Genomic DNA, 9,537 nt, shown 5'->3' with positions numbered 1-9,537 from the left:
TGTCCTTTGCTACAAAAAGGATTGGGCCACCTTGCTGCACCTTGTTTACTTTTATTACTTGTTACCCGTTACGAATTACCTTATCACAAAACTATCTGTTACCGATAATTTCAGTGCTTGCAGAGAATACCTTACTAAAAACCGCTTGTCATTTCCTTTTGCTCCTCGTTGGGTTCGACACTCTTACTTATTGAAAGGAGTACAATATATCCTCTATACTTGTGGGTCATAAAGACTCTTTTCTGGCGCCATTGTCGGGGAGTGAAGCGCCTTTGGTAAGTGGAATTTGGTAAGGAAAAATTTATATAATGTGCTGAAATTTACTGTCACTTGTTACTATGGAAAACAATCCTTTGAGGGGCTTGTTCGGGGTATCTTCACCCTGACCAGTAGAGCAAAGAGTTTCTCCTCAACCTAATGAACCTACTGAAAATGTTTACTTTGAAATTCCTTCAGGTATGATAGAGAAACTGCTAGCTAATCCTTTTACAGGAGATGGAACATTACATCCCGATATGCACCTAATCTATGTGGATGAAGTTTGTGGATTATTTAAGCTTGCAGGTATGCCCGAGGATGTTACCAAGAAGAAGGTCTTCTCTTTATCTTTGAAGGGAAAGGCATTGACATGTTTAGGCTATGTGATGATATTGGATCATGGAACTACAACCGATTGAATTTGGAATTTCATCAGAAGTTTTATCCTATGCATCTGGTTCATCGTGATCGTAATTATATATATAATTTTTGGCCTCGCGAAGGATAAAGTATCGCTCAAGCTTGGGGGAGGCTTAAGTCAATGTTATATTTGTGCCCCAATCATGAGCTCTCAAGAGAAATTATCATTCAAAATTTTTATGCTCGGCTTTCTCTCAATAATTGCTCCATGCTCTATACTTCTTGTACTGGTTCTTTTATGATGAAGACTATTGAATTCAGATGGGATTTATTGGAAATAATTAAACGCAACTCTGAAGATTGGGAACTCGACGAAGGTAAGGAGTCAGGTATAACACCTAAGTTTGATTGTGTTAAATCTTTTATGGATACCGATGCTTTTCGTGAATTTAACACTAAATATGGACTTGACTCTGAGATAGTAGCTTCTTTCTATGAATCATTTTCTACTCATGTTGATCTCCCTAAGGAGAAGTGGCTTAAATATCATCCTCCCATTGAAGTAAAAGTAGTTGAACCTATTAAAGTTGAAGAAAAGACTATCACTTATAATGTTGATCCTATTGTTCCTACCGCTTATATTGAGAAACCACATTTCCCTATTAGAATGAAGGATCATGCTAAAGCTTCAACCCTGGTTCGTAAGAGTAATACTAAAACACCTACACCCTATGAGCAAATTAAAGTTGAGCCTAGTATTGCTATGGTTAAAAATCTCTTGGTCGATAATATTGATGGTTATGTTATTTACTTTTGTGATGAAGCTACTAGAATTGCTAGACCCAATACTAAAGATAAACATAGACCTGTTGTAGGCATACATGTTGTTTCTATTAAAATAGGAGATCATTGTTACATGGCTTATGTGATATGGGTGCTAGTGCGAGTGCAATACCTCATACTTTATATAAAGAAATTATGTATGATATTGCACCTGCTGAGATACAAGATATTGATGTTACTATTAAGCTTGCCAATAGAGATACTCTTTCACCAGTCGAGATTGTTAGAGATGTTGAAGTCTTGTGTGGGAAAGTTAAATATCCTACTGATTTTCTTGTTCTTGGTTCCCCACAAGATGACTTTTGTCCCATTATATTTGGTAGGCCCTTCTTGAATACTGTTAATGCTAAGATAGACTGCAAAAAGGATATTGTTTCTGTTGGTTTAGGGGATATGTCTCATGATTTTAATTTTGCTAAATTTCGTAGACAACCCCATGATAAAGAATTGCCTAGTAAAGATGAAATTATTGGTCTTGCTTATATTGTCGTGCCTCCTAATGATCCTTTAGAACAATATTTTCTAGACCATGAAAATGATATGTTTATGAATGAAAGAAGGGAAATAGATGAAGTATTCTTTAAACAGGGACCTATTTTGAAACACAACTTGCCTGTTGAAATTCTAGGGGATCCTCCTGCACCCAAGGGTGATCCCTTGTTTGAGCTTAAACCATTACCTGATACTCTAAAATATGCTTATCTTGATGAAAAGAAGATATATCCTATTATTATTATTAGTGCTAACCTTTCAGAGCAGGAAGAAGAGAAATTATTGAAAACTCTGAAGAAGCACCGCGCTGCTATTGGATATATTCTTGATGATCTTAAGGGCATTAGTCCCACTCTATGCCAGCATAAAATAAAATTGGAGAAAGACGCTAAACCGGTTGTTGATCACCAATGATGGTTAAATCCTAAGAAGAAAGAAGTGGTAAGAAATAAAATACTAAAGCTTCTGGAGGCAGGTATAATTTATCATGTTGCTGATAGTCAGTGGGTAAGTCCTGTCCATTGTCTCCCTAATAAGGGAGGTATTACTGTTGTTCCTAATGATAAAGATGAATTGATCCCACAAAGAATTGTTACAGGTTATAGAATGGTAATTGATTTCCGCAAATTAAATAAAGCTACTAGAAAGGAACATTACCCTTTACCTTTTATTGATCAAATGCTAGAAAGATTATCCAAACATACACATTTTTGCTTTCTAGATGGTTATTCTGGTTTCTCTCAAATACATGTGTCAAAAGAGGATCAGGAAAAGACCACTTTTACTTGCCCTTTGGTACCTTTGCTTATAGACGTATGCCTTTTGGTTTATGTAATGCACCTGCTACCTTTCAAAGATGTATGACTGCTATATTCTCTGACTTTTGTGAAAAGATTGTTGAGGTTTTCATGGATGATTTCTCCGTGTATGGAACTTCTTTTGATGATTGCTTAAGAAACCTTGATCGAGTTTTGCAGAGATGTGAAGAAACTAACCTTGTCTTGAATTGGGAGAAGTGCCACTTTATGGTTAATGAAGGTATTGTCTTGGGGCATAAAGTTTCTGAAAGAGGTATTGAAGTTGATAAAGCTAAAGTTGATGCTATTGAAAAGATGTCGTGTCCTAAGGACATTAAAGGTATAAGAAGTTTCCTTGGTCATGCCGGTTTTTATAGGAGGTTCATTAAAGACTTCTCAAAAATTTCTAGGCCTCTGACTAATCTCTTACAAAAAGATGTTCCTTTTGTCTTTGATGATGATTGTGTAGAAGCATTTGAAATACTTAAGAAAGCCTTGATTTCTGCACCTATTGTTCAGCCACCTGATTGGAATTTACCCTTTGAAATTATGTGTGATGCTAGTGATTATGCTGTAGGTGCTGTTCTAGGACAAAGAGTTGATAAGAAATTAAATGTTATCCAATATGCTAGTAAAACTCCAGACAGTGCCCAAAGAAATTATGCTACTACTGAAAAGGAATTTTTACCAGTTGTATTTGCTTGTGATAAGTTCAGACCCTATATTGTTGATTCTAAAGTAACTGTTCACACTGATCATGCTGCTATTAAATATCTTATGGAAAAGAAAGATGCTAAACCTAGACTTATTAGATGGGTTCTCTTGCTACAAGAATTTGATTTGCATATTATTGATAGAAAGGGAGCTGAGAACCCCGTTGCAGACAACTTGTCTAGGTTAGAAAATGTTCTTGATGACCCACTACCTATAGATGATAGCTTTCCTGATGAACAATTAGCTGTCATAAATGCTTCTCGTACTGCTCCATGGTATGTTGATTATGCTAATTATATTGTTGCTAAATTTATACCACCTAGTTTCACATACCAGCAAAAGAAAAAGTTTTTCTATGATTTAAGACATTACTTCTGGGATGACCCACACCTTTATAAAGAAGGAGTAGATGGTGTTATTAGACGTTGTGTACCTGAGCATGAACAGGAACAGATCCTACGCAAGTGTCACTCCGAGGCTTATGGAGGACACCATGCTGGAGATAGAACTACACATAAGGTATTGCAATCCGATTTTTATTGGCCTACTCTTTTCGAGGATGCCCGTAAGTTTGTCTTGTCTTGTGATGAATGTCAAAGAATTGGTAATATTAGTAGACGTCAAGAAATGCCTATGAACTATTCACTTGTTATTGAACCATTTGATGTTTGGGGCTTTGATTATATGGGACCGTTTCCTTCCTCTAATGGGTATACACATATTTTAGTTGTTGTTGATTACGTTACTAAGTGGGTAGAAGCTATTCCAACTAGTAGTGTTGATCATAACACCTCTATTAAGATGCTTAAAGAAGTTATTTTTCCGAGGTTTGGAGTCCCTAGATACTTAATGACTGATGGTGGTTCACATTTTATTCATGGTGCTTTTCGTAAAATGCTTGCTAAGTATGATGTTAATCATAGAATTGCATCTCCATATCACCCACAGTCTAGTGGTCAAGTAGAACTGAGTAATAGAGAGCTTAAATTAATTTTGCAAAAGACTGTTAATAGATCTAGAAAGAATTGGTCCAAGAAACTTGATGATGCATTATGGGCCTATAGAACTGCATATAAAAATCCTATGGGTATGTCTCCATATAAAATGGTTTATGGAAAAGCATGTCACTTACCTCTCGAACTAGAACATAAGGCATATTGGGCCATTAAAGAGCTCAATTATGATTTCAAACTTGCCGGTGAGAAGAGACTATTTGACATTAGCTCACTTGATGAGTGGAGAACCCAGGCCTATGAGAATGCCAAACTGTTTAAAGAAAAAGTTAAAAGATGGCATGACAAAAGGATACATAAGTGTGAGTTTAATGTAGGAGATTATGTTTTGTTATACAACTCTCGTTTAAGATTCTTTGCGGGAAAAATCCTCTCTAAATGGGAAGGTCCTTACGTTATTGAGGAGGTCTATCATTCTGGTGCCATAAAAATCAACAACTTCGAAGGCACAAATCTGAGGGTGGTGAACGGTCAAAGAATCAAACGTTATATCTCAGGTAATCCCTTATATGTTGAAACTAATGTTATTGACACCGTAACCCCGGAGGAGTATATAAGGGACACTTTCCAGAATGTTTCAGACTCCAAAAAGGAAGAGGTATGTGGTACGGTAAGTAAACCGACTCCAAAACAGTTCCAATAGCAATTTTTCTCTGTTTTGGAATATTAAAAAAATAGGAAAATAAGAAGCAGTCCGGAAAGGACACGAGGCGTCCACGAGGCTGGAGGGCACGCCCCCTGCCTCGTGGGCACCTCGTGTGCCCTCTGGACTCCGATTTCTTGCACGATACTTCTTTAGGTCGGTAAAAATTCATTATATAATCTCCCGAAGGTTTTGACCACCGTACCACGCAAATATCCTCTGTTTTTGTTTCGAGCTGTCTCTGCTGCAAATTTAGAGCAAGATGTCATCTCAAGATTCTGACAGAGAGAGCTATGTCTCACATCTCATTGCTGACCCAAAGACCTGTGGGGACCTATCTCCTTATGGTCGAACTACGGATGATGAGGAGGATGCTCATTTGATGAGAATCGATGATTCAAGTTCGGAGGAGGAGGATGTTCCTCTACCTCAACCCGAAGATATGCACGTGAAGTTCAAGAAGTCTAGTCTCCCTAAGAGGGCTAACCTGTCTAATAACTGATCTATTCCTTCTTGTTTTCGGTAGAAAAGCAAATGAGATTTATGTGACAAGATCTTGAAGCTGGAGTTGGAGGTCGATGATCTAAAGGAGGAAATTGCTCTCCTCCACTATAATATGAAAAAGCTGAAGGCACAATTGTCATCACCATCACCATCTTCTTCACCACCAAAGAAAGAGACATAAATACATGGGTATGAGCACTCCCCTTGGCAACTGCTAAGCTTGGGGGAGTGCCCCGGTATCGTATCACCATCACACTTCTATCTTTACTATTTTTCTTAGTTCGATCCTTTTGGTTATATCTTGATCTAGTAGAATAAAGTTTAGTGTGATCTAGCTTTGAGTATTGTGTTGATCCTTATCTATGTAATCAAGTCCGTGAGCTTTATATAATAAAGATTAGTTTTAAGTCAAGGGCTTTGTTATCTTGCTATGATCATATGGATCTTATGGAGAGTAATGACTTTACATATAAAGAGTATGATGAATAAAAGTTGTTGAGAGTTGACAAACATAGTTTTGGTCATCGTTGCAATTAATAGGAAGTAATAAAGAAAGAGAGGTTTTCACATATAAATATACTATCTTGGACATCTTTTATGATTGTGAGCACTCATTAAAATATGACATGCTAAAAAGTTGATGTTGGACAAGGAAGACAACGTAATGGGTTATGTTTTCTTATATCCGAAATAAATTATATTGTCATGGATCGTCCAACATGTTGAGCTTGCCTTTCCCCTTCATGCTAGCCAAATTCTTTGCACCAAGTAGAGATACTACTTGTGCTTCCAAATATCCTTAAACCCAGTTTTGCCATGAGAGTCCACCATATCTACCTATGGATTGAGTAAGATCCTTCAAGTAAGTTGTCATTGTTGCAAGCAATAAAAATTGCTCTCTAAATATGTATGATCTATTAGTGTGGAGAAAATAAGCTTTATACGATCTTGTGATATGGAAGAAATAAAAGCGACGGACTACATAATGAAGGTCCCTATCACAAGTGGCAATATAAAGTGTCGTTCTTTTGCATTAAGATTTTGTGCATCCAACCATAAAAGCACATGACAACCTCTGCTTCCCTCTGCGAAGGGCCTATCTTTTATTTTTGTCTTATACGTTATACAAGAGTCATGGTGATTTTCACCTTTCCTTTTTATATTTTATCCTTTGGCAAGCACTGTGTGTTGGAAAGATCCTGATATATATAGCTAATTGGATGTGGGTTTTCATAAACTATTATTGTTGACATTACCCTTGAGGTAAAAGGTTGGGAGGCAAAACTATAAGCCCCTATCTTTCTCTGTGTCCGATTAAAGCTTCATACCCATAAGTATTGTGAGTGTTAGCAATTGTGAAGACTAAATGATAGTTGAGTATGTGGACTTGCTGAAAAGCTCTTATATTGACTATTTTCGATGTTATGATAAATTGCAATTGCTTCAATGACTGAGATTATAGTTTGTTAGTTTTTAATGAAGTTTCTGATTCATACTTTACATTGTGAATAGATTGTTACTTTAGCTTAAGAAATCATATGACAATATATATATATATTGTCATATATATATATATTGTTGTTCTAAGAATGATCATGATGTCCTCATGTCCGTATTTTATTTTATCGACACCTCTATCTCTAAACATGTGGACATTTTTCGATATCGGCTTCCGCTTGAGGACAATCGAGGTCTAAGCTTGGGGGAGTTGATACGTCCATTTTACATCATGCTTTTATATCGATATTTATCACATTATGGGCTGTTATTACACATTATGTCACAATGGTTATGCCTTTTTTCTCTTATTTTACGAGGTTTACATGAAGAGGGAGAATACCGGCAGCTGGAATTCTAGGCTGGAAAAGGAGCAAATATTAGAGACCTATTCTACACAACTCCAAAAGTCCTGAAACTCCACAAAAGTCAGTTTTGGAATATATTAAAAATATTGGGCGAATAAAGCACCAGAGGGGAGCCAGCCACCGTCGACGAGGGTGGGGGCGCGCCCTACCCCCTGGGTGCGCCCCCTGCCTCATGGGCCACCTGGCAGGCCCCCGATGCCCATCTTTTGGTATAAGGTGTCTTTTGCCCTGGAAAAAATAAGGAGGAAGCTTTTGGGAGAAGCGCCACCGTCTCGAGGCGGAACCTTGGCGAAACCAATCTAGGGCTCCGGCTGAGCTGTTCTGCCGGGGAAACATCCCTCTCGGAGGGGAAAATCGTCACCATCATCATCACCATCGATCCTCTCTTCGGGAGGGGGTCAATCTCCACCAACATCTTCACCAGCACCATTTCCTCTCAAACCCTAGTTCATCTCTTGTATCCGATCTTTGTCTCAAAACCTCAGATTGGTACCTGTTGGTTGCTAGTAGTGTTGATTACTCCTTGTAGTTGATGCTAGTTGGTTTATTCAGTGGAATATTATATGTTCAGATCCTTTATGCATATTAATACCCCTCTGATTATGAACATGAATATGATTTGTGAGTAGTTATGTTTGTTCCTGAGGACATGAGAGAAGTCTTGCTATAAGTAGTCATGTGAATTTGGTATTCGTTTGATATTTTGATGAGATGTATGTTGTCTTTCCTCTAGTCGTGTTATGTGAACGTCGACTACATGACACTTAACCATTGTTTGGGCCTAGGGGAAGGCATTGGGAAGTAATAAGTAGATGATGGGTTGCTAGAGTGACAGAAGCTTAAACCCTAGTTTATGCGTTGCTTCGTAAGGGGCTATTTGGATCCATATGTTTCATGCTATGGTTAGGTTTATCTTAATTCTTCTTTCGTAGTTGCGGATGCTTGCGAAGAGGGTTAATCATAAGTGGGATGCTTGTCCAAGAAATGGCAGTACCCAAGCACCGGTCCACCCACATATCAAATTATCAAAGTAACGAACGCGAATCATATGAGCATGATGAAAACTAGCTTGACGATAATTCCCATGTGGTCCTCGGGAGCGCTTTCCTTTATATAAGAGTTTGTACATGCTTGTACTTTGCTACAAAAAGGATTGGGCCACCTTGCTGCACCTTGTTTACTTTTATTACTTGTTACCCGTTATGAGTTACCTTATCACAAAATTATCTGTTACCGATAATTTCAGTGCTTGCAGAGAATACCTTACTAAAAACCGCTTGTCATTTCCTTCTGCTCCTCGTTGGGTTCGACACTCTTACTTATTGAAAGGACTATGATAGATCCCCTATACTTTTGGGTCATCAGTGCGCTGTGAATCACGACGACTGCACAAGTGCGAGCAAAGGTGGAGGTACTGGCTCAACCATGTGCGATGCAAGTGCGCTATAAAATCACCATGATTGCGCAAGTACGAGCAAAGGGTGGAGGTAATTGCTTAACCATGTGTGATGCAAGTGCACTGTAAAATCACCACCTGCACAAGCTAAAGGTGGGTAGTTTATTTAGAAATTAGGACGAACCGTGTGCGATAAACCAGCTAGCTAGAAATCTAAAAACAAACTACCCGCCTTGAGCGTTGCAAATATCAGCGGTTCCGCCACTTTTCCTTATTATCATAAACGCATATTCTTATTGGACCGTGGGCGATCTTGGGTACTCCCGCCTCACATCAATTCCTTTACCCAAATTTTAGTAGCCGCCGTACTTCAACCGCCGCCACACTCCTCGAGCATCGACCTTATAGTAAAATTGTAGTAGTCGAGGCATTTGAACCGTCACCCTCCCTCGTCCACCACCATCTCCACCCACCATTACTAAAAAATTTAGTAGCCATAGCATATACTCAAACACCACCCCCTCCAAAGTCCCCCCCACCTAGCCCCTCCCCCCTTGAACCCTAGCTCACCGCCGCCAACCCCTGCCGGTCTGCCCATTCCTCCTAGCTTAGATAATAAAGTTCAGGTTACCCAGCGATTCCCATACCGTCA

Source organism: Triticum aestivum, chromosome 4A, assembly GCF_018294505.1.
Source record: "Triticum aestivum cultivar Chinese Spring chromosome 4A, IWGSC CS RefSeq v2.1, whole genome shotgun sequence".
NCBI lineage: Eukaryota > Viridiplantae > Streptophyta > Magnoliopsida > Poales > Poaceae > Triticum > Triticum aestivum.
The sequence above is the reverse complement of the archived record's forward strand: the minus strand, read 5'-3'. Positions refer to the sequence as shown.